Source organism: Xenopus tropicalis, chromosome 3 (assembly GCF_000004195.4).
Source record: "Xenopus tropicalis strain Nigerian chromosome 3, UCB_Xtro_10.0, whole genome shotgun sequence".
NCBI classification, from domain to species: Eukaryota; Metazoa; Chordata; class Amphibia; order Anura; family Pipidae; genus Xenopus; species Xenopus tropicalis.
The window spans coordinates 17,743,989-17,769,023 of NC_030679.2; the positions used below are offsets into that span (position 1 = coordinate 17,743,989).

Genomic DNA, 25,035 nt, shown 5'->3' on the forward strand with positions numbered 1-25,035 from the left:
GGCAAACTATGGATGAAAACTGGTTATGTCTTTGTTTGTTCTTATGAATTACCAATGGCACAGGGCAACATTGTACTTTCCTGTACGAGCAGAAAACACCTTTCAAGTACAGGTATGGGATCAGTTATCTGGAAGCTCCGAATTAGACTCCATTTTAAGCGGATAATTCTAATTTTTAATAATTGTTTCCTTTTTCTCTGTAATCTTAAAACAGTAGCTTGTACTTGACCCCAACTGAGAAATAATTAATCCTTTTTGAAGGCAAGATGATTCTATTAGGTTTATTTAATGTTTAAATTATTTTTTTAGTAGACTTAAAGAAAGAAGATCCAAGTAATGAAAAGACCCCTTATCCAGAAAACCCCGGTTCCTGAGCATTCTGTATAACAGGTCCCATACTTGTATAGATGGAGCCTGGAGCATCTGGTACCCAACCACAGCCTTTTCTGAAAGCTTCTGTAGCTTAGGGACACAGGTTTTTGATTGCTATGATGCTTTTGTAGATAATTCATTTAAATGGTGAAGGGCTTTTTAAACTGCAGAGGTTCTGTTTTAAAGGCCCACAGTGGTTCTGTGCAAAATCAGTAGTGCTGCTGAATGATACAGATAATATGAGTGTTTTACGGAGTGGGCTGTAGGTGAAACACAGCTAAACACCGGCCCAGTATTGCTTTATATCAAGGTTATGTGGTGCACGATAATGTATTAATGTAATAGCTGCAATATGATGGCTAAAGGCAGGGTCACAGATGAAAAGAAAATTCCTTGTTGCCCATTACACCTTCTTGTTTTATTTAAATCCTTTATCATTCTTTTTCCTCTTCAGCAGCTCTAAGTAGCCTTTTGTGCCCCCTCTCCACACTGTATTAAGCTAAACATGTGCTGGGAGTGCTGTGCCCCTGGATATAACAGACAGAAATAACAGGATGCATTTATCAAACACCGCACCCTGTCAGGGCCTTGCGGCTCACTGGAAGGACTTTATTACCGCAGTCTGAGCATGGAGAAAGGGAGATGGGAAGAAAGAGAGTGTTATTGTGATTATTATTACTTTATTTGCCAAAGTGCTGACCTTGCAGCTGGGGGCTTTGCAGCATTAGCTGGAAACCAAAGTCATACGCAGAAAAGAATACTTATGCTAAAAAGTGGGGAAGGGCATTTTGGGAAGGATATCATTTATCTGAAAAGGTTGCAGTTTTCATGGACAATTATTTGGGACTTTTGTTTGGCTGTTTTGTGAAAACGATATTATAGAGCTCCATTATGAAGGGTACATTCCTGGGTGCGTGTCTTAATGCTCCAAAAAGGAGCTTTGCTCCAACCATATAAAGTACCTGTGTTTGGAAGAGCAGTATTCTGCATTGGTGGGCTGATGGCATTGAGTCTTGCATGGGATTGCTTTTGAATGGCTGGATGATAAGGAGTCCTAATGGAAACATTACATTATAATAATAATAACAGTCATCTGCTTTTTGGTAGCCAGATGTTACATAGTTACATAGGGTTGAAAAAAGACCCATCAAGAGTCCATCAAGTTCAACCCATCCAAGTAAACCGAGCACACACAACCCACACCCACCAATCCATACACCCACATACACAAACCACACATACAACCACCAACACTAAAGGTCCCCATACACTCTAAGATCCGCTCGCTTGGCGATGTCGCCAAGCGAGCGGATCTTTATCTACGGGTGGGCGATATCGGGTAGCAAGTTGCTTTAAAAAAAAAAAACAAGCCGATGCGGTCCCCGATCCGACTGGATTTTCTAACCTGGCCGATCGATATCTGCCCAATTTCAGGCCAGATATCGGTCGGCCAGGCCGCTCGTTTCTGCCCATACACGGGCCGATTAGCTGCCGAATTGGTCCAAGGGACCGATATCGGCAGCTTCTATCGGCCCGTGTATGGGGGCCTTAACTGTAGATATTCGTATCACAATAGCCTTGGATATTCTGATTGTTCAAGAACTCATCCAGGCCCCTCTTAAAGGCATTAACAGAATCTGCCATTACCACATCTCTAGGAAGGGCATTCCACAACCTCACTGCCCTCACCGTGAAAAACCACCTACGCTGCTTCAAATGGAAGCTCCATTCCTCTAATCTAAAGGGGTGACCTCTGGTGCGCTGATTATTTTTATGGGAAAAAAGAACATCCCCCATCTGCCTATAATCCCCTCTAATGTACTTGTACAGAGTAATCATGTCCCCTCGCAAGCGCCTCTTTTCCAGAGAAAACAACCCCAACCTCGACAGTCTAACCTCATAGTTTAAATCTTCCATCCCCTTAACCAGTTTAGTTTAGTCTCTGCACTCTCTCCAGCTCATTAATATCCTTCTTAAGGACTGGAGCCCAAAACTGCACTGCATACTCAAGGTGAGGCCTTACCAGGGACCTATAAAGAGGCAAAATTATGTTTTCATCCCTTGAGTCAATGCCCTTTTTTATACAAGACAGCACTTTATTTGCTTTAGTAGCCACAGAATGACACTGCCTGGAATTAGACAACTTGTTATCAACAAAAACCCCTAGATCCTTCTCCATTAAGGAAACCCCCAACACACTACCATTCAGTAGATAGTTCGCGTTTATATTATTTCTACCAAAATGCATAACTTTGCACTTATCAACATTGAACATGTTATGTAAATAATAAATCCTAATACTCATTGAAATAATGCATAATTTCCATTTAAAGTGGCCTGCCCCCACCATTCAAAATGCAAAGAAAATATCCTGTTATGGTATTAATCATTATAAATCCTCATTTCTTATCCGCTAAATTTATATTCAATAACTTCAAGGAAAATGAAAGTTATGTTTGTTTATACGGCTCATTTATGAACACAAGTGCAGGTTTTAGGTGCAATCTGTTTTATTTTTTACCCGTAATCCCTGGAATCCAGCTCCCCTCATAATTCCATGTGACCAAGCGCTGAGCTGCTCCTGCTGCTATTTGGTGTGTTTAAACAATTTTTGTACATCAGCAATTCATGTGTATCAGCAACTGCTGCCCACCTCTCGCCTGTGATACCCACCATCCTTAATACATTTTGCATTTGGTTTAATATCAAAACCTGCTGTTACTTAGGGTGAATACACACTGGGCTACTAGTAGCAGCTACTTTTACAAGGCTACTAAACTCCAGAAAATACTCTGCCATGGGCAATACTGAGAATTACATCTGCTAAAGCACATGTAGAGACAATTATCAGTAAATGATCAGCATTGTATTTTTTAGTAGTCAAGACAAGTTGCTGCTACTAGTAGCTCCATGTGTCTTCACCCTTAGGGCAAACAAAGATTTTTCACAGGGGGACTAATCTCCACGTGTACCACTGCCCTTAAACGTCACAGGTAGGGGACTTTCTGCCTCATGTTAACATGAGAACATCCATATCTATTGTTAATCCCTGTGCAGCCCATAGAGATCTTAACAGAATTTAAGCAGGAGGGAGAAAGGAGAAAAAAAAATGCAATCAAATTTTAAAATAGTAACATGTTGACACGTTTTATAACCTTTATTTGCATATGCACCTGATCTTGTACATATTTAACTGTACTTTGTATGTATAGCAATGAAACCGAATGAACTATATGGAACATTATAGGCTAGTCATAATTCAAAGTAGAAAACCTTATAATTCAGCATGGTGCCAGATCTGAGGATGTGCAATTAACACCACCTTGTTTCCATTCCAAATGAATGAAATTTATTGCATGTTTCAGTTCACACTTCATGGAATAAGGCCAAGCATGACTCCTGTGCTGGTGTTCATCGGTATGTGGCATCGATAGATCATTTTGAAAATGCTTCCCGTTGGTCTTGCCACCAACATATTGTAATCACAGTGGACCAAGAATTTATGTCATCCGCTATTAATTTGCTGATGGCAGTGCTCTGCACTGGTGCTGCCTGAAACTTCTGACACGCAGACAAGGAGCCCAGCAGTAAATGTTATTATTGAGGATTTCAGTTGCCAGTAGGAATATTATTTGTGAATCGCCTGTTCAGGAAAGGAAACCCAACAACAAGTCAGGGGAATCACTCATCACCTACTCGTTGTACTACATAGAATAAAGGGATCAAAAGATGACACAATGTAAGAGACTGCTGAAAATAAAGGTTCCACAACTGTCAACAAGGTCTAACTAATGTGTTGAGATGTGTTTTGAGATTCCTCTTTTGTTAAAGAAGAACTAAAGGCTAAAAATGAACATGGTTAGATATGCTGTATTTTATATTCTGAACTTACAGTACCACCATAAAGGGTCAACAGTAATGGTCCAAACCTTCAGAGTTGTCCAGTGAAATTCCCTATTTCACTGGACTTATTAGGCCATCTTATGAGTGTCCATGGCACAGCACATGCTGAGTGTGTTTTGGGCAGCTGTTGAAAAATATTAATCTTAGGGGTTGTCAGAAATCATTAAGAAGAAAATGACAGTTGATTTGTCAAGGAAGCTGATGCTACAGGGGTGATTATTAAATTATGCAGCACTGATTTATATATTGGTTTATATCCCTGATAAAGGGCTGTGGTCACTTTGAGCTAGTACAGAAGCCCATCACATAAGGGGTCATTTATGAACATAGCTGCAAAAACTGATACAAATATTGCACATATATTAAAGTTACTTGCTTCCAAACACACACCTTCTGTATAGTTGTGACAAGGTAATTGAGTCCATTGTGCCTCTTCTGCTAAATTGTGTACTAGTTCAACTATTGACCCTGGGGAACCTTGGAGCTGCTGCCACCCTAAACATGGCAGTACACGTTTTTGATTTGCTACCACACACGTGCAGATATGGCTGGCACAACTTTACACAGGAATTATGGCAAAAACATAGCACTAAGTGTAAAAAAAACTTGGCGAATTGCATCGATATTGCACTTGGCACACTAGACTTAGGTCCTAAGAGACCCTTTATTATGTGCCTATTTCTTTATCAAGGTTTAGTTCTACTTTAAACAAGCAAGACCAGAATAACCTCATATAAATGGTGCGGCTCTACTCTAATGTATGAATTTGAGCATCTCCATAAAAGTGTCCTTTTCCATTCGTCATTCTCTCCTTAGCTGGATGTTGTTAGAAGCAGCAGAGCTTTAGATAAAGGGATTATAGTGTCCCATAAAGAGAAGAATTGATATTTATTAATCTCTCTGTTCTCTAGAGCTCCCAAGTCTTCAGATTGTTGCCTAGGGACGACCGCATTGCCAGCAGTTTGGTCAGCTAACGACAAGCCCCATTGGCCCAGCAGTTTGTGAATTGGCTCACCCAGCGCCTGTGTTATTAACTGTCTGCGTGCAAAATTGATTCACAGATGTTTTTGTATAATCTCCTTATTGGCAATGAAGAAATGGAACATTTTCGCTGCTATTCATGTTTCTTTGATCTACTTCATGCAGGCAACACACAAAAAATAAATTAGCCGGCTCGCTGGTGGAAGTGAATGACAAGTAGCTCATCCTTATTGACCCTAATGTGCAAGAGCTGTGTTTGTGCTTATCTTTAGATTGCCCAAAATTGCACACGGAAAGCCAGAGTTTAACATTGCAAATAGAGTGGCATAAATTACTGTCTAGGAAAGGTCCTTTGTCACAGAAGAGCCTTGAACTGGTGCAGTATATCTTCTGCTTTGTTTCTAATTGTATAGAGAATAATGGAGTCCCCATAATGTTAGGAAATGCATAAAACACTAAGGAGGAGTTACATGATAATATAAAACAGTGGGTTCCTAACAGTGAGGCAGGCTCTTATAAGGTAAGGCTTGTTAAGGGTGAAATTTAGGGATAATAAACATTTGCTTTTCTGGATAGATTCATCTGAAAGCCCAGCTTGAAGGCCAGTTAGGATTAGGGTTGCCACCCAGCCGGTATTTGACTGGCCTAGCTAGCAAATCACCAGCTAGGACCAAGTCTGATATTACACATTTGCTGCAATATATCTGTTGGTATATTTGTAGGCATGGCTTCCATCAGAAACTTTGGGACCCTGCATAAGTTATTTATACGGGGCACCCCGTGAACACAAGCACGCAGTACCAAAATGTTGGCCACGTCCCTTGTGTGTTTAATATCAGCTGATGTTACACTATAATAAGCAGTTCATATAAAGAGTTCCATTGATTAATGTGCTAATAGTGAGTTTATAGGGGTCATTGGCATTTGCCCTAAGTTTTACCCCTTCCCACCTACCTGCCGCTGCTCTGTGCTGCAATTGCTTGATATAGAAGTTACGTAAACTGCATAAGTTTAGGGACCCAGTGATCTTGCTCTGAGGTCCTATAGCTAGTCAGTAGTAGTTAAAGGAGAAAGAAAGGTAAAAACTAAGTAAGCTTTATCAGAAAGGTCTATGTAAATACAGCCATAAGCACTCACAGAAATGCTGAACTGAAATGCTGCACTGAAAAGTTTTCTTGTGTCTGTAATTCATGTGCCAGAGACACACAGCTCTCTGCTGTCTCCTCTCTCCTGCTCCCCCCTCCCTCAAGAATGCTAAGAACTCACTCCCCTCCCTTAGGAATGTGGATCTGGGCCAATCAGCAGGAAACTGACTCATAGGGGCTGATTTACTTACCCACGAACGGGTCGAATGGAGTCCGATTGCGTTTTTTTCGTAATGATCGGTACTTTGCGATTTTTTCGTATGTTTTGCGATTTTTTCGGATTCTTTACGAATTTTTCGGATCCAATATGATTTTTGCGTAAAAACGCGAGTTTTCCTATCCATTACGAAAGTTGCGTAAAAAGTTGCGCATTTTGCGTAGCGTTAAAACTTACGCGAAAAATGCGCAACTTTTCGCGTAAGTTTTAACGCTACGCAAAATGCGCAACTTTTTACGCAACTTTCGTAATGGATACGAAAAACTCGCGTTTTTACGCAAAAATCGTATTGGTAACGAAAAATTCGTACAGAATCCGAAAAAACCGCAAAACATACGAAAAAGTCGCAAAATGTTCGTTTTCAAGTCGGAACTTTTCCAATTCGGGTCGGATTCGTGGGTTAGTAAATCAGCCCCATAGTCTTACTAACTGGGCATGTTCACTTGGTCTGGGTGTCTGTGCAGGAGTAAGGCATTATGGGAACTTTCTATACACAGCTCAGCGTTTTTTCTTCTTGTTTGGCTTCTGCTCATCTAAACAGGTGAAATATGGGGAGACTTAAGGGCACTATTGAGACAACTGAAGCTATGCCTGCAGCTTGAGATTAACTCTTTATTAGCCTTTCCTTCTGCTTTAATAAAAAAACTAGTAAAAATAATGTACTAATAAGTTATTATTTTAATTGGGGGGTAGCGGAGTTTATAAATACGTTACATAAGTTTTTGCAAAAGTTACATAATTGTGTAAACATAGGGACATAGGGCATGAATATAGCAGCTGCGTAATTTGCACAAATGTACCCCCCTTTTTTTTGTTAAGGGAATGCCTTGGTCTGGGTTGAAGGAATCGTCATGAGGTGCCCAACCTGTTAGTAATTTTTGCTCTTATTCCCCTTTAAAAAGCCAGTCAAACCAGAGATTTTCCAAGGCAATGGTTTCTGTTAAACAACCGCAAAAAATCCTCTGCACTCACCCATTATCAATATGTAGAAATAGGACATTAGGACATTTCTGTGCATTCAGCTACTAAGAAATGCCTTCCCTCCCCACCCCAAAAAGAGGGATTGTTTGTCTATATATTGCAATATACTTCAAGCTGGCCAACTACGTCAAAGTCATCCCTTCTGGCCAGTCCTACACTGACTGACCTATATAAGTAATTTAAGATTAGTACTGAACAAAGGGACTAAGTTTTACCTGCAACATACTTGCTTATAAGGTTAAAACTCCCATATGGTTGCCCTTTTATTGGCTCCATTGGGATCACCTGACTGCAGCTGGGAATAGTGGGGGCTACAACATGGAGCTGGCCACTGCTCCTGTATAAACAATAACACAAGAAAAAAAGAAAGTTGTGCTCAACCACTAAATTGTAAACCATTAGGCGGAGGTGCAATGAGGCTGTGACCACAAAATACATATAAACAACCGCAAAACACCCGGGGGGGGGGGGCCCTGGCCACCAATATTTATTATTTATTTTTTATTTAAATACCGTGATACCGGGTGGGGGGTGGGGGTGTTGTGGTTGGTTGGGGGGGGTTGGGGCCCTGGCCACCAATATTTATTATTTATTTTTTATTTATATACCGTCAAATACCGTGATACCGATATAATTTTGAAAAATACCGTGATATAAATTTTTGGTCATACCGCCCAGCTCTGGTCACAGCCTCATTGCACCCCCGCCTAATGGTTTACAATTTAGTGGTTGAGCACAACTTTCCTTTTTTCTTGTGTTAATGGTTTCTGTTACTTTACTGTACAGTTTATAAGCAGATGTTTTGGAGTTGTACCTGACTGGCTCGTTACATGAACAATGATGACTGATCACATCCCCTTGAACAACTAGATCAGCCCATTCTGACTTTGGAAGTCTAACACAATAGGGGGCTATGAGAGCTAATAAAGATGGTTATGATGGAAATAAAAACCAGGTAAAACCTAAAAGGCAAAGTGACCCTTTAAGATCAGATTATAAAGCCTGTTGAAAGTTAAATAATAATGTAGGTACTGGTTTAGTCTCTTTGCAATCTGAGCTCCCTTGTCTTTGGTTCCCTGCAATTCTTTGCACAGCCCTCTCCCCACAGATGAAGTCCGAAGGATTTATAGCTTTTCATCCAGACAGAGATCCGTTTCCCAGTTGCCGTGTGGATTATTTCACACTCTCCCTTTCAACATGATGTCCCCCCTTTCTCCCTCCCCTGAGCCTCCCTCGCTCACTACTTCATGTCACAGATAATAGAGCTTTAAAGCATTTCATGGGCTCTGCGACAGGACAGAACAATTTCAGGCTGATTCTCACACACCGGCAGAGTTTTCCGGTACCAATGTGTTATTTATGAAAAATTGCCAAACTAATTTAATGCCCAGGCAAGGGCGCCCAAGGACAAGGAGATACCTTTTTGTGTGCAGAATGTGGCTTGCCAACTGTGTCACGAGCATCAGGCTTGTGTTTAGTGATAGAAGCTTCATTCGCTCTGCTGTGAGAGGCTTCTCTAATCCTAGGGGCATCGACCCATAAAGAGAGAGTGCACCCCACATTCTATTCACATAATGGAACAGATGGTGTAACCTTCTAGTGGCCAGCATAAAGTAAAACTGAATGCAGACATTGAACAAGGTGCAGGTGAAGGGTCACAAAAGCTGTATTCCATCTTGTTTTTCCTCTAGCAGGTAATGCCAGCTGCTGCCAACTTGCTTCTTCCAGACTGAAAAGAGTTGCTCATGCAAGGGTGGGTATCACAATGTTAAACAATTACAATAAGTGGGTTACAAACACTAAAATGGATGCAAAAGTTGAGTTAATTACCTCCATTCAATAAAGACACTTGCAACCAAACACACTCCTTGCAATAGTTCCCGTAAGTGCTATTGCATCTGTCCTTTTTTTATTGAATTGTGCGCAGGTGCGTCTGGGGAACAATGGAACTATTGCCACCCCGAACGTGGCATCAAGGCTGTATTCTTAAAGCAATATTGCTCATTATAACTTTGCCCCAGGCCTCCGGGGCCTGCAGATGCAAATAATCCTCCAATGATAATCCCATCTGATCTATTGAACTCTGACTCTATGTTCTTTATTCCTGCATTTGGAGTTGGAAGCATTAAGCACAGTTTCCTAGCGCTGAACAAGTCTAACATTTGTTTAAACATTCAAACATTTGTTTGATGCCAGTGTCATATAATAAAAAGCAAGGTGGCTGACATAGTGATTTAAATAAGCAATAAGTCAGGATTCTGCATTGGTTTTATATAATCTTGGCGCCATTGCACCTTCCATACCCTATGCACTGTGCTCTGTCATTGTTGCTACAATGCTGTGCCATTGGCACTATGGAGGGAAGTAGGACCCAGAAGTCGCACATCATGATATGCTATGTTTGCACAAGGAGTTCGCTGTGTATCACATGATATCCCCTTAAATCGGTATAAGTAAGAAGATAAATAATCTTTGGGAGGTTGACAAGTCTGCTTCCATTATGTGCCAGGGCTGTAGGACACCCTTGCAGAATTTATTAGTACATGGTGACCTTGGAGTGGGACCTGAATTGCTAGGAGACTGGAAATAACAAGAATGGCTGAATCTGGGACAAGAAAGTATATTCTGCCCTTGAATGAGATATCTTGGCTTTTAACAGTAAAAATGGATCTAAAGCCCTTTGTGCTTTTGTTTACTGTTACAGGTTCCTCAGGTTTGCTGGTGGTGTTACACTGGGGGGAACCGAGGTCACATTATCTTATTCATCTAGCTTTTTTAAGATCCCCAGGCAAAGGGTGATTGGGCACTAAAGGGGTTCAAGATCCCCATGCACACAGTACTGCTGACTGCATTTGGAACCTTACACATACCTCCCAACATTTTGAAAACAGAGGGACAAAAATAAATGCCGCGCACAGTGTGGCAAATTTTTTGACCACATTCATTTTTGCCACTACATCCCCTAAATACCACTCCCATTTGAATTTTTTTTTGCAGGTTATTTAAAGTTTTGAACACATTACTGGGTTTCTCAGTGCTTTTTACCTTTCTGGGCTTTCTGCCAAAAGGCCATTTTTTAATTAAAAGTGTGACGCTTGTTAAGATTTGTGGGCTCTCTGCCAAAAGCTACTTTTAATAAGATTTGTATCTTTTTTAGCTTCACTGCAGGGGATCAAAGGGAAATGAGGGACTTTTCAGTAAGAATCCGGGACTGCTGGTTGAGCAGTTGGGAGGGATGCCTTTACACCCCCTATCCTTTCTTTCTGCCATAAGGCAAGTGTTAAATAAACAGGCCTTTAGCAGCATGCGTCTGAATGACATTCAAGTTAGGAGACTAATAGGGGACAATGAAGGGGAACATCTAGTTGCTTCCCACCTCCCGCCTCTCATAAGTATAGCAATGCTGAATGCAGGCAGTGCAGTATTCATGGTGGCAGCTTCAGCAGTAGAGTCCAGTGCATCACAATATGTGCACTGTTTTGCTCTTTGACTTGGGAACAATTGCACTGAAAAAGATCTAATGCCATAATCTTCAGTGCTCTGCTATAAAATGTGATTATTTCTTTGCACATTTGATGCAGCGCATAGTGGGATCCTTGGAGCCACTGCCTTTAAGGTTTTGTTAAAGTTTCAGGCTTTACTAGTGTCAACTGCTGCATTTATGCTTGATACTTAAGATTGTAAGCTCTACAGGCAGGGACCTCCTTCTCATACCACATGGCACTTATTCCTTGTGCATTTATATATATTTATTGTATTTATTATAACACTTGTCCTCCCTGTGTGTAATTTTATATTTGTAAGATTATACAGCGCTGCGTACCCTTGTGGCGCTTTATAAATAAAGTTATACATACATACATATATTTATCTGAACAGGCCCAGGGGAACAGTGGAGCAAATGCAAGTGCAAGGACCAAGTATCTTAATGAATGCCTTCAATTTGTTCACAAACTGAGACAATTTTAGTGCCAGCAGAACTGTGGTTGCGCTTGTAAATGAGCCCTGTATTGTAATTATAATGTACCCTTTGATATTACAGTGCAATGCAGTCCAACTTCTGAAGGCAATCATTTCCATTGCCTACATAATGGAGGGCTGAATTATGAACTTTAATTTTTTTTTTAGAAATGTCTGGAAGGGTTTAAATGTAAGGATAGTGGTTTCAGTTTGCACTAGGCATGTCTTTCCTGTCTACTCAAATTACTTTTCTTTGCTAAGAAATCTCACCCATATTGTAGCCACACACAGAGCAAGGTCCATATAGAATCAGTTTAGAGAGTGTGGAAGAATGTGGCTGGTCTGCACAGAGCCCTGTGAGCAGGGTTGCCACCTCAGCTTTTTTTCTCCAGGCATGGGGTGGGCAGTGATGTCACAGGGGCGGGGAAGGGGCGGGTCAGTGGCATTATGGGGACAGAGCTAGGACACGGGGATTGGCCAATCTCAATGAGTCCTGCCCGGTTCTCCTAATTTGGAAAACTGGGCAGGAGGTTTTGACCTGGATAGCCCGTCTGAAAACCAGGCTGTTCGGGTCAAAACCGGACAGGTGAGAACCCTAAATATGAGCCAGGTCTGAGCCCCAACATCAATGCTCAACCTCTTACATATTGATAGAAACAAATCTCACCAACAATTGTTTGGTCAAGAGCTAGTGACCCCTTGTTCCTCAATAAGATTAAAGAATGGGAAACCATCTGTTTTCACCTGATGGTTTTTAAATCCAACTTGTAAATCTATAGGAGTTTCCCAGCTATCAGAACTGACTGAAAAGAAAATCAGTCCTTGCTGGAAACTATAAATAAACTAAAAGAATTTCTAAAAGAAGCATTATTGGAGTGTAATAACAGTTGTAGGGTTTGCTCTGATATAGTGACCGATAGCAACCAATCAGATACAGTATATCCACTGGGGATATACACTGCATATGTAGCCCCAAGTTGATTTCTATCACTGCCTCTAAGGGAAGAGGAGCAATTGCTTTGTTGCTAGCCCTTTGCAGTCTTTATTGAGCGCTTACAATTGTTATGTTTTGTGTTTCCCAGTTGACTGTACTGTAGATGTGTTCTTGTTTACAATATTTCCTAGTGAAAGTTCTAAGTGAATTTTATACATTACTTTCCCAGTGAATTCAGTTCAAAGGCCATGTTTTGTGCTTCCTTGTATAATGTCGTCATTGGCCCAAGAAGATTTAGTTGTTGATTCATTCCATCATATGAGAGATTTGCATAGTAACTCACTCCATCATTATTCATTTCTAGTGGTATGGACCAACAATGTCAAAAGGATGATTTATATGTGGATCCTATATTGTGATGAAGGGCTATAGCGAATATTTCCCTCAAGCAACCTTTGATGGTACACTGTTCTGTCACAGGAAAAGGTTTTTGTGATGGACCACACATTGTAAGGAAGATTTCTTTCCTTAATTGTTATAGGGTTGAGAAGAACCTAAAGAGTTAATAATATTAAAAGAGAATAACTAGAACAGAGAGAGTAAGATCTGGCAACTCTATATAGACCTCCCATTAGAAGATAAATACAAATGTTGCCTCTGAATCTACTTTTTGACTGTTAATGCTAAATATCACCCTAAATTACTTTCAGGGTAGGCTCTTGGAGAAACTAAGAGATGCTCACCCTAACTAACCTCATCCCCTGTTTAGGCACCAAGCAGCCCATCTTCCAAATACTAAAATGTACAGGTATCCGACCCCTTTTTCCGGAAACCCATTATCCAGAAAGTTCTGAATTACGGAAAGGCCATCTCCAATAGACTCCATTTTAATCAAATAATTCATATTTTTAAAAATGATTCCTTTTTCTCTGTAATAATAAAACAGTACCTTCTACTTGATCCCAACTAACATCCTGTTGGAGCCAAAACTATCCTATTGGATTAAATTCAGCATTTAGGGTAACGGGTCCCATACCTGTACTTCAAAGCTAATCTTCCACTCTTCTCACTGATAAAAGGAAAATATCACTTCTCCTTTATCTTTCACCAGTGGTACATCCAGAGGGCTAGTGGCCACTGTGGGAAGTTGACATTACAGTTCCTCCTCCACCCCATGCCAGACACCTGCCAGGATTCCCAGTGCTCACCTGATAGTTACACCACTGTCTGTTCCATTAAGTGAATTATCATCATCATCTTTTATTTATATAGCACCAGCAACTTATGGAGCTCTTTATATTAAAGGAAAAGTAACACTAAAAAATTTTAAGTAAAAATTCTATTCTACCCTGCCCCAATATTTGCCCTATCCTGCAAACCATTTAGTATTTTGAATGCTTTATTAGAAAATACCTGACCGGAAGCCATGTTTTAACAAATATTTTCTAATAAAGCATTCAAAATACTTGGACTTTGCTAAAGCGTTTGATACAGTACCTCACAGAAGGTTAATGATCAAATTGAGGAATATTGGCCTTTAACATAATATTTGTAATTGGATAGAGAACTGGCTGAAGGATAGAATACAAAGAGTGGTGGTAAATGGAACATTTTCTAATTGGACCAGTGTTGTTAGTGGAGTACCACAGGGGTCAGACCTTGGTCCTTTGCTTTTTAACTTGTTTATTAATGACCTGGAGGAGGGCATAGAGAGTACTATTTCTATTTTTGCTGATGACACGAAATTGTGCAAAACTATAAGTTCCATGCAGGATGCTGCCGCTTTGCAGAGCGATTTGACAAAATTGGAAAACTGGGCAGCAAACTGGAAAATGAGGTTCAGTGTGGACAGTGCAAAGTTATGGAAGATGAAGTTAGACTGTCATGGTTGGGGTTGTTTTCTCTGGAAAAGAGGCGCTTGCGAGGGGACATGATTACTCTGTACAAGTACATTAGAGGGGATTATAGGCAGATGGGGGGTGTTCTTTTTTCCCATAAAAACGATCAAAGCACCAGAGTCCACTCCTTTAGATTAGAGGAACGGAGCTTCCATTTGAAGCAGCGTAGGTGGTTTTTCACGGTGAGGGCAGTGAGGTTGTGGAATGCCCTTCCTAGTCATGTGGTAATGGCAGATTCTGTTAATGCCTTTAAGAGGGGCCTGGATGAGTTTTTGAACAATCATAGTATCCAAGGCTATTGTGATACTAATATCTACAGTTAGTATTAGTAGTTGTATATATAGTTTAATTATGTGAGTGTATAGGTTGTGTGTGCTGGGTTTACCTGGAAGGGACTTGATGGACTCTGGTCTTTTTTCAACCCTATATAACAACCCAAAACACATAGCAAGATTAATGGAGTGCCAGTATTACCTGTATGTATGATACCTCCTTAAACACATTTTAGGATAAATACAGTTTTTACAAATATAAATAAGTACAATTTTCAGTGTATGCTCCTCACTTCAGATACCTTGTGTCCCAGGTCAAATAAAGTTCAATAAATTACTCCAAAGTGCCCTCTTCTGCTTTAGACTTAGCGATGAGGTCTTATGAGGAAAAGAAGAAAAAAAGAAAAAAAAAATATAGTGTAATACTGTTATTACTTCACAATGTGCACTCTCAGGTGTAATATCAATAAATACTTTTGGCACCCCCCAGTGCTTTCACTTTTCCTTCTCTTTTACTATACCATCATATTCTACTGCAGATTGTGTTTAGTGCAAGGCAATGCTTACAGCATGCTGAAATAGATTAATGCTCATTTCAAGTTGTCAGAAAACCTAGGGGGGGCTACATCAGTAGTGCAGAGAATGCTATTGTGCTCTCTGCTCTAGCAGAGACAAATTTTCATTTTAAAAAATGGAAATTCCATTCTTAGCCAGAGGTGGCTTTTTAGTAACTGGCTGCTGGTTCCTACCTTGCCGTTTGGCAGGATTTGCCTGGCCTTTCCAAACACAAAAATCTTCCTTTGCTCATAAGTATTGACGTCCCTTATAAAAGCCACTGTGCTTACACACAAACTAGGGCAGAGCTGTGTATATCACTTGCGCATGTCTTGATCACGTTAGAACAAATTACTGTCAGGTGATCAGTAAGAAAGCATGCAGAACACCCCAAAAAAATGGCAGCTCAAAAAAGAGATATTAAATGGAAATGTATACACTAATTTTATTAGATGCTTTGATATCTCATTTATTAGGATAGAAACTGTCTGTTATAATATTTTTTTTTTTCGGAACTTATAGTTCCCCTTTAAGATTTATTTTCACCTGCCTGGGGATCATCTAGAAGCTAAGTAAAAATATGTTGGGTAATGGTTAAACAAGACGGATGTTTCATTTTTTTATTCTCGTCTACAAACACCACTGGACCTTCTGACTCCCATGGTGTCTTCAGTGAAGTCTATGAGATTCCATGAGTCACTAGTGATTTGCTTGCCCATTTATCCGGAATTTGCAACACATACCCAGCTGCTATACGCCTGGCTTTTAGCGAACGATGAGTGCAGTTTTCCCCAGTATAGGCATACAGACAGATAATTTCAAACTAAGAGATGTTTACACCCCTGTCGAGAACCTAAAAAACATTTCTCCATCCCTAGAATCACTCATGAATAAATCTATAGCTGATGGCACTGTTTTGAATTGTCAGGTCCGGGAACATTTAAGCAGCTTGAGGACTCTGTGACAAGGACTTGGATTCAGGTTTTTATAAATTCATGTATTCAAGGTTGTACCTCTGATGTTAACAGAACGTGCAAATTGACATTTATGGTTCTGACAATTGCTGGTTTCCTCCTCTTTTTCTCTGCCAAGGGAGCGCAGAACACCCAATTATTGCTTGCTTTGCTTATACTAAATGTGGGTTTGCTTAGCTTGTCTCTGCTTAGCTGCTTTCGCTAATGCAAAGGTATAGATAGGAGTCTCACAGAAATACACTCTGTATTGGTAGGTGACACTACTGCCATATGTAATAAGAAAGTTCCCTTCACTAGTACAGAATATAAATAAGAATACTTTAAATAACTAATTATTATTATTATTATTATTATTGAATAGCTTACTTTGCCTATATAAGACCAGGAGTTGCCGCATGCCTTTCCTAAACTATTACCTCTCTACAAAAACAGCACCATCTAGTGTTCATAAAAATTATTTTACTTTTGGAGTCTATGAAGAATATTTAACTTTATCAGAGATAAGCAATGTGGCAGCCAGGGCTGCCCTGGAACTAGGGGTAGGCAGAAGAGGCAGCTGTCTAGGGTACAATGACTGCAAATACACTCTTGTCCCATCTGTCTTGGCTTCCTCTAAGTTTCTGATAGAATGAGCGGAAGTGGTGTGCAGTGTTAAGTGGAGGAGCAGGAGGTAATGGACAAGCAGTGGGGTTGGGGTTGCCTAACACAGTAAGCAGGGTCGGACTGGGTTGGTAAAACACTTGGAGAAGTGAAATCCCAGTCTGATGGGTTGCAGCACTGGGCAATGGCAGCAAAAGGAACTATGCAGTAAGGGGCAGAGGTGGGCTCATAACAGGGGTAGGGTGGTGGACCCTTGAGGTGACGACTCACCAAGGGAGGGGGTGAAGGCTCCAGATCCAGTCTATTCCGAAACTGACTGTAAGCCTAAAAGTGGATGAACAATGGTTCCTACAAGTTGGAGATAGTTAATCATGCTTTCATTTCAATTTGAGCAGTCCAATGTGTCTGTAACAAGATTAGATTTCTGTGTATTTTCTATGGTTTTTATAGTTATTTGTAAATGTGATTGCTGTTGAAAGTGGTTTATGTCTGTCTCTTACTATTCTCAGCTTAAAACAATGTAGCAAAGTAAGCCTTAAGGTGGGCATATACGCTAAGATCCGCTCACTTGGTGAGGTCGCCAAGCGAGAGGATCTTCAAGCTGGAAAAGGCAAAAAGGCTCAGATAACATAACAGATAACAGATAAGCCTGGTAAAACACCATTATAGGGCTTATCTGTTATCTTCTATGCATGTCTTTTCTCCTTTTTCCAGACCGAATGGCTGCCACAGCAGTAGCATAAGGGCTCTGGCACACGGGGAGATGGCATACGCGGCGGTTCGTTTTCAGTGGAGGAAAAGTCGAGAGGAAACTTGCGCGATCTCACTGAAATCGTGCCGCCGCGTATGCCTTCCCACCGGCGATTTACGGTTTCGCCGGTGGGGTGGCAATCTTCTCCCAATATTCCCCACCTATCGGTAGAATCCAGGCTAATTCGATCATTTGGCCCTGGGGCCAAACGATCGAATTATAACAACGGGTATAGGCAAAGACGGTCCGGGGACCGCATCAACGAGCCGATGTGGTCACCGATCCAACTAGATTTTTTAACCTGCCCAATGCATATCTGACCGATTTCAGGCCAGATATCGGTTGGGCAGGCCCGTCGGTAGTGCCCATACACGTGCCTATTAGCTGCCGAATCGGTCTAAGGGACCTATATCGGCAGCTAGAATCGGCCCATGTATGGGGACCTTAAGTAGCCCATGTTTACACAGCTATAAAACTATAGTAAACTAAAGTGGTTTTCCTGAAGCAAACACAATTTTTACCAGTGCAGGGCAGCACTACATTATATTTAATTACTTTAAAACAATCTCATTTTTTGGTACTGTTCTTTTAATAGTTGGAACTGTCCAGTGCAGTACATATTTACCAACAGACATAAATCCAGCATTCAATAGCAATAACATTTGTAAATAGCATTAAAACAACTGAAAATGTTGAATTAATGTATATTGGAAAAATACTGAGAATTTTATATTCTTATATTAGGTAATCATTTCAGGTTTACATTCCCTTTAATGCAAATGTGCCCTTCTAAAGGGTTCTTTATGCAAAGTCAGAAAATGATCTGAAAAGAAAAAGAAAGAAAGTCACTTCTCCTTTGTTGCTTTGAAGTAAAGTAAGTAATTGTGGAACATGTAATTATCAGGCACACACATACATATATAGGCGCCTGAGGCAGTATCTTCAATGCTGCCCCTCCGCGCTTACCTTTTTCTGTACCAGAGGGGGACCGAGGCACAGTCCAAAAATGTGACTCTTAAAATTACCAGGAGCAGCTTTTTGGTGCCCCAGGTAACTTCAGGGTTGAGGCAAGTTTCTCTGCTCACCTGATGGCAGTAGCACCCCTGATCTGATATAGTGGGGAACAGCTAAGAATAGAAAGAGGCATGGCAGGATCAGGACAGGATAATTATTTTAGCGGTGACCCAGCGCTAGTTGACGACTTTGGACTGCTGAATACTGTGCTGCCATGTCAGCAACAGTGCCAAATGCTTTCAGGGTTATGGCATCTGAAGGCACATAATAGGATGCAAATAGGACTCAATGGCTGTGGCTTAGTAAATAAAGCAGTTAGAAAAAGGGGTTTTAAAGTCGCTGGCTAGTTGGACTCACTATTGGAGACTGCAGGGAAAGCTTTAATTAAGCAAGGCCTGACAGCTCAGGAGAAGTAGGTCAGCCGATTCCTTGATGAGCCACAAGCAGAGCCTTTCTTTTGTGCTGTGATGTGCTGGGAGGTGACGCAGTGACAGGTAGCAGAGGCACCTAGTTAACCTCTTAACTGCTGCTTAAATTCTCTCTGTGTATCTAAAGAATCTCATGTTTTGCCATCAGGGTGGCATACCATAGGTGGGAGTTATGGGCTCTGGCACTATAGTGTGTAGGGTAGATCAGTGTTCCCCAACCAGTTGCGTGCGAGCACCACATTGCTTACCATCCCCAGGGTCAGACTGGGCTGCTGGGACACCAGGAGGCCCCGGCGGCCCAGACCAGACCCTTTCGGGCACTCCCCCTGCCCGACCGTTCCTCCCCTGACGAGTTAAACGTAAGCATGCTTGGGGGGGGCGTCGGGTGGGGGACCCTGCGAGAGGGTTTAGGGGGCCCCCTGCCGGGGCCAGGGGGGGAGGTGGAGGGGGCGTATGGGACGTGCCCGGCGGGGGCACCTGCAGGGCCCCTGGGGCGGGAGCCCCGGTAGGCCCTGCACGCCCCAGTCCCACCCTGGCCATCCCCTTGGATGTTGCTCCCAATGGCCTCAAAGCAGGTGCTTATTTTTGAATTCCTGGTAAGGATAAAAAACAAGTATAATGCCAAACAGAGCCTTCTGTAGGCTGCTAGTCCACATTGGGGCTATTAAGTAGCCAATTATAGCTCTTATTGTTGGCACCCCCAGGAACCTTTTTCCTGCTTGTGTTGCTCCCCAACACTTTTTACATTTAAATGTGGCTCATGGAAATAAAATATTGGGGATCCCTGGGGAAGATCATGAGTGAGTTTAGCCATGGCAGGGGTGTTATGCATATTCTATTTTAGTTAGCATTTAAAAATTGGATTCTGATTCTTTGGCTTATCTGCCCATATATGGGACCAGATATCAATCGGCCAGGTTTGAAAATCTTATAAGACAAGGTCTTATTGGCATGTTGATTCAGTAATTACAGGCCTGAATGTATGATCTGATTTTTGGCCCTGGGGCACAGAATGGGGGAGTCCAAATGAACCCGGATCCACTTATTTGGAGTGTGATGGTTTGAGTTATTAGTCTTTTAGCATACTTTGTATCTGTTATCACATTAACTTCCTTTATTATAAAGAGGTACATATGTAGATTTAGCAAATCTGTCAGGCCCAGGCTGTTTGTCTAAGCTAAAGTCCTAATGTATACTGCTGTCTGGTATATGTAATATTCATATGGCAGATTTAGTCCTAGGGAGCTCAAACATGTGTCTGTGTCCATATAAATGGCCTGTCCAGAAGGACACTGCAAGTACCATTCTCAAGGAGAGACAGGGGAGGCGACTTGGCATGAACCACAAGAGCAGTTTATTTACAAGCCTCCATAATCCTCTAAGCTCTGGGAACAATTCAAGGGGACAACCTTCACTAAGATCTATAATATTGTAATATAGTCAACAGCTCCACAGCATCAACATAAAGAGATCAAAGCCTATACATCTAAGACTTTGGCTCTCAGAGGATTTTGGGAATTTTAGTTTAATATTTACATGACCCTACCCTACTGTTACTTATTCATAATATAGGTATTCATTATTTAATTTGGAATTGGTTCATGTTAAATTTTATGACTATTACTTTATGAAACTGTAATACATTTACTATAGGTTCCAGATAAAAAGAATGCTGCTTTATTAAACAAAAAGTATATCTTCATATTTCACCTATTTCAAATAGGCCAGCATAAATAATTGTTCAGACACAGTCAGATAAAGAGATTGGGGTTGATAAGTGATAGCGTTTATCGCATGTTTTTTTTGCGTTAAAAAGCATGCGTCAAAGTAATTTCGCATGCGTTAATCCGCATATGCATGCGTTAAATAGCGCATTACCGCCATGTGTTATTTTTAACGCATGGCAGTAAATATCGAATGAAAAGAATACTAGCGCATGATTCACAAAAGCACATAAAGCGTTAAACACGCTAAATATTGCGAGAAGCTGTGCGAATATTAACACCTACTTGGGGGAGGCGGAACTTAAAGAACATTGCGACTTGTGAGCGTTTGGCAACACAACATAGACTTGGCAGTCGGATTTTTCTTGCCATGTGATCGTCCTAGAGTGATGCATCCTACAGTTTTCAGGTAAAGATCAACTCTAGAGGGATTATCAGAGGAGGAAATAGTGAGCTGCTAAAGGTTAAATAGAGCAGCAATCTATGGCCTATATGAGGTACTGGAGCCTTATCTGCAGCCACTAGCACACAGAAGCCATGCTGTTCCTGGCACTGTCAAACTTCTGTGCTGGGGCTTGTGAAAATCCCCTTCTGATGCCTGGACAAGTCGGGTTGAAGCCTGATGTACAGCCCCAGTAAAGTGACACAAATTGTTGTAGCCTTTGCTGTACTGGACAATATTGCCAATCGTCATGGACTGCCTGGGTTTGTGGCTGATGACCTAGATGACCTAAATCATCCCATATATTGTGTACAAAGTGCAGATGACAGAGGCAATGGAGTACGGGGAGAAATCCTAAACAATTACTTTACGTGTAAGTACCTACAATCTTTACTACAATAAAAAACAAACACAAAACAACATCTCAAACAATACTCTTTTTGTTTTCTGTGAAAATAGTTGCACACTTTGTAAAAAAAATGCTCATTTACTTTATTGAGCTCAGCAGTAGTGAGTGGCAATATGCCACATTTCTGCATTCACAGTAACTAGGATTCACTAAGCACTTAAGGCTCATGTCCTTTGGAGCGGGTGAGTCTCCCCCCCCCCACAACAAATAGTAAAAACAGAAAAGTTTAATGACATAGCACTAGATTGACATAGGACTCATGTTTGCATGGGTCTTGCATTATCCTCAACAATAAACCTCTTTTCCATTTCAGGAGATTGTTGTGGTTCTCTGTGGAGCTTGTCTTGCTGACTTTACAACCCACTGACCTTTTTGATGTTGTTGGAAAAAATTATATTATTATTTTTGCCAATCTTCTCAATGATGATCATCAGGACATGAAACATACAACTTCATGGACAATAATGTAATTCTGGTATTTTTGGACATTACAAAGTTCATGTGACAAGGACCACCTCCAGTTCCAGACTTATATAAAAAAATATATGAATGCTTTTATTGTGTTGGCTACAATAAGCAATCTCATCACAACATAGTGACTTTTTGCTACTCATTGTTGCCCAAATTAATCCCTTTCTTCCCATTGTTATCAATAGAATAGTAATGCATGCTCTGACACTAACCATACTAAACTACTGCAAACTTGCTACTAACTGGCCTCACTAACTCCCATCCCTCTCCCTTATATTTTTTATAACTGTACTGTGTAGGTCCTCACTTTCCAGCTTCACTTGCTTCCTCTGGATGATAATCTTTATCTGTGCCCTCAATATCAGACACATCTGGCCTGCTAATGTAGCCAGGCCTCTCGTCTTAACTGTTGGCCAAATGTGAAGGTGCACATGTTTTTTGTTTTTTTTGTGTCAAGTTTGTGCTGTGTCATATGTACTAACATCTAAACTGTCACTGCTGTCATTAATATGAATAGGTATTTCAATTTTCAATTAACATTTACGAACACTTGCATGTTTGGTGGTTTGGGCTAAATCTCTGATGTAGAAGTTGCTTTGTTCCTTTCTGTTTTCAATTGTGGGTTTTGTGTATTGTGAGCTCTTTTTTTTTTACTGTGTTGTTTGGTTTTTGGCATCTGTGAGCACTCATGCCTCCTTCATGTTATTTATTTGTTTATTACCGCTACTACTGTGTTCAATATTGCTATGACCCCTCGTCAAGGGTTTATTTGGTCGCTCCACAGGCGGTAATTCCGCATCTGCACCTTCTGAGCTCTCCATCTTGAGCATCTCTGCGGAACTGCACAAAATGGCGGAAGTCATGTGGTACGCGATGCGTAACACTTGCAGAATATCGCGAAGTAATAACGCAGGTGAAATATATCGCAACGCGGTAACAACAATAAAAGAGCTTCTTAATTATGACGCGTGTCCTTTTAGTGAATCGATCGCTAAGTCGAAAAAAAATAAGAAGCGATAAAATTTTTAACACATGCTATAAATAGCGCTCGTTTTATCGCCCTTTAGTGAATCGGCCCCATAGACTCTCTTAACAACATCATCTCTTAACATCATGAGAAATGAAAAAGGTTTTAGTAGTTATTTAATCAGTGTTATGAAATCCATTTCACATAGGAACACCCTGTACTTTAGCTGTAGCATTGAATTAAGGCCAAATTGTATGGCAGGTGCTATCCTTCTCCAACAAACACAAATATCCAGGGAAAAAAAAAATGTAGGTAAGTGTGTGGGTAATAGGGATCATATATATATAGGGATAATAGTCTTCTAAGAGGTTATTATCCCACTGCTACTATAGGCACCACCTCTCCCTACTATACCTGCTATCCCACAGCCACAGTCCCTTCCCAGAGGCTATTATCCCACTGCTACTATAGGCACCATCTCTCCCTACTATACCTGCTATCCCACAGCCACAGTCCCTTCCCAGAGGCTATTATCCCCCCACAGCTACTATAGGCACCATCTCTCTCTACTATACCTGCTATCCCACAGCCACAGTCCCTTCCCAAAGGCTATTATCCCACTGCTACTATAGGCACCATCTCTCTATAACTGCTATACTACAGTGCCTTTCCAGAGGCTATTATCACATGCATATCCCTAAGGATATTAGGTGAGCTCCTGTAAATAAGCCTGGGTTTCAGCCAAGTGGAGCTGCAGGTTAATCCCAGATTCATAAAATATCTATAGCATAAGGTAAGAGAAATTTGGTAAGAGGAGGAGTGGGGGTATGTAGAGCCCAGCCTGTGTGCTATTCAAAGAACAGTAATGACTTATTGGTATCATATTGGTTTATGTAGATGTGCATTGCTGTGTTATTCAATGTTTGCCACTTGGCAAGACCGCTTGGATAATATTTAAATCAGGATGCTGGTGTAATTAAGCAGATTCCATCAGCACAGCCCTCCTTCAAAGACATTTTTATACATGATGAGTTAAAACATGACAATTTGGAGAGCTCTGAAGCAGCGAATTAAGCCAATAAATCAAGGCTCACAAAGGATAGGAGGACCTTATCACTTCCTTCAAGGGGGAAAAAAGACTCTGAATACAGAACAGCTATTTAACCCGTTGTTAACCATGTCAATCCTGAGCGACCCTTGTGTCTCTGCAGTAAAATGGATGTCTCTAATAATTACCGAGTTTTTGCCGTATGGAGGTGTGTATAGAATTAAACAGCTCTCAAGCGTTTCCAGGACTGCTAGCATGTTTGGTAAAAGGGCCATAAAAGCGTTCAGCTATTAAATATTAACAGTGGAATTTAACCTTTTAAATAAAGTGCCAGGGTTCTTCAGATCCCACAGATTTAGGACATTTCTAGTTTCACTTGAGTTTAAAAACATGACAACTTCCAGGAAAGGTGCTTGGAATAAAAAAAGATGGAATGCTGCAGATTAATAAATGAGCTTGTCCTGTTGTTTAATGCTATGGGCTCAGCACAGAATACATTAGCTTGCCTCTGCCGTTATTAATGGTAACTCTGCATGCCCTGCATGTGAGCCTGATCTGCACAGAGCCAGACCTTATTGGCTGCGCATGAGACTGCAGCTGCCCTTCATCCCATCCTTCATCCTGTGATATCCTTCCATTCATCAATCTGCCTGCCAACCACTACCCTCAGCTCCCCTTGACCTCGTCCTGTAGGTGGGCTATTTTATTAGAAGCCTGGCCTGAGATAAATAGCTCTTAGAGGTTACTGAGGAGGAGGCACATTAACCTCTGCTCATCTGAATTAATTCATTAAAAATTAGTAAAATTTAAATTGTCTGTTTCTGGTTTTCATGGTTTTTTTTGCTGAAGAGCTAACTTAAGGGGTAATCACCAGGATGGTGCCTATAGTAGCAGTGGGCATAATAATAGCCTCTTGGATGGGACTGTGGCTGTGGGATAGCAGTTATAGTAGGGACAGATGGTGCCTATAGTAGCAGTGGGATAATAGC

At 41.0% G+C, this 25,035-nt stretch overlaps 1 protein-coding gene across 4 annotated transcripts in view; it reads left to right on the plus strand.

The window, feature by feature from the left end:
* Window positions 1–25,035, plus strand: part of sgcd (sarcoglycan delta) — a 378,830-nt gene that overhangs the window by 52,473 nt on the left and 301,322 nt on the right. The gene's annotated exons all lie outside the window — the stretch shown is intronic.